Genomic DNA, 1,947 nt, shown 5'->3' with positions numbered 1-1,947 from the left:
AGGTCGATTACCTGAGAGTTGAGACTTGAGCTAAACTGTCTTAGTTCCAATCCAGAATTCTTCATACTACATCAAAGTCTTCATGAAATAAAAACTTGTTAGTTCATACTGGCACAAACTTTGAAACCAATTTTTTACTGGACTTCTATTTCTAAAATTATTGAAGTTTTACAAGTTTCTAGAAACTAATACTGGCTACAAGCACTTGGTCAAGAAATACTCTGTAAGTATGCCTGGATTCTGTGGCAAAATTGAGATAGGAACACATCTATTATTGAGAATTTATAAGCATTTGTGTCATACCAAAGAATATTTAAACAGGCAGAACCTCAACCTGTAGCAGCTTGAAGGTGGTGAGTAATAGCTCTTCAAGTCTGTAATAAGAAAATGGCCTCCATGCTTTTCATGGCTGCATAGTATTCCATGGTATACATACACCTGGGGGTAGAACATATTCTTCTTAGTAAAGTATCTCAAGAATGGAAGAAAAAGTATCCAATGTGCTCGGTATTATTATGAAACCAATGTATAATCACCCATACTTTCATACGAATTATAAAACACAACTCCAGCCCAGAATGAAAGAGGGAAGAGGAGGGTGAGGGGAAGGGAGGGGGGAGGCCAGGTGGAGGGAAGGTCATTGGTGGCACCTCACCTACTGTGCATAAGGCAAGGGTATTTGTCAAATCTATTAAGAATATAAATGCCTTAACACAACAAATAATTAAATGCAGTGAAGGCTATGTTAACCAGTTTGAAGTAAGCATTCCAAATTGTACATAAAATCAGCACACTGTACCCCATAAATTAGCGGTTCTCAACCTGTGAGTCGCAACCCACAGGAACTGTTTTAAAGGGATGTGCGGCATTAAGAAGGTTGAGAACCACTGCCATACATACATTAAGGTACGCAGTTATGATTTAATTAAAAATGGTCTCCAAAAAAACTACATTGAAAAAATGGGAAAGAAGCGGGCTGGAGAGAGTAAAAAGGTGGATGCAGCAGAACCTGAAGAATTTGTGGTGGAAAAATGTCTGCATCAAAAAGTAGCAAACAGAAAGGTGGAGTATTTCCTGAAGGGGAAGGGACTCACAGATGCGGACAGTACTCGGGAACCTGAAGGAAATTCAGATTGTCCAGAGCAAATTGAAGCATTTCTCAATTCTCAAAAACCTGGTAAAGACAAAGATGGTACAGAAAGAAAATCTTTATCTGACAGTGAATCAGATGATGGCGAATCCAAGAAGAAAAGAGATGCTGCTGACCAGCCGAGAGGCGGTGCCAGAGGTCTGGATCCCCACAGGGGAACTGTGCCCCAGACGGCAGTGGGGACTTGATGCTCCTTATGAAGTGGAAAGACTCAGAAGAGGCAGATTTGGGGTCGGCAAAAGAGGTAAATATGACGTTTCCTCAAATTGTTACTGCTTTTTATGACGAGACACTAACTTGGCATTCTTGTCTGGAAGATGAAGCTTATAAATTACTTATATTTCTTATATATATTTATATACTCTGTTTCTTGGGTTTTGATTGATGAGTGTGAAGAAATAACTACACTCTAATAAATCAAGTTTGATATGTTCATTTTGAAAGCAGTACTAGGAAAGTCATGGGGGGTGGGGGGGTTGCATCAATAGCACTGGTTACTTTTTTTAGGGTGGATGGCTGGGTTTGAACCCACCACCTCCGGCATATGGGTCCAGCACCATACTCCTTTTAGCTACAGGAGCCGCCTGCAATGGTTGCTTTGAACAAATAAATAAAAGCTTTCTCTAGTTACTTCCTTTATCAGAAAAGAACATTTGATTCCATGGTATATCATTTCCTCTACGTTAGAGAACAGCTTTTCTAAATGCTAAGGCAAATTTCCATAGCCATTATTCAATCAGAACTTCTGTTTAACTCTTTGCCTAAGGACCATTCTGGTTTTTTTAAAATTTTTTCTG

The 1,947-nt window shown here is 39.3% G+C and overlaps 1 pseudogene; it reads left to right on the top strand.

The window, feature by feature from the left end:
- The first annotated feature begins 954 nt into the window (after nt 1-954).
- Nucleotides 955-1,535, top strand: LOC100967161 (annotated as a pseudogene).
- The last annotated feature ends 412 nt before the right edge of the window (nt 1,536-1,947 follow it).

This window comes from Otolemur garnettii, unplaced genomic scaffold (genome assembly GCF_000181295.1).
Source record: "Otolemur garnettii isolate 467f Iridium unplaced genomic scaffold, OtoGar3 scaffold00013, whole genome shotgun sequence".
Taxonomy (NCBI): Eukaryota; Metazoa; Chordata; class Mammalia; order Primates; family Galagidae; genus Otolemur; species Otolemur garnettii.
The sequence above is the reverse complement of the archived record's forward strand: the minus strand, read 5'-3'. Positions and strand labels throughout refer to the sequence as shown.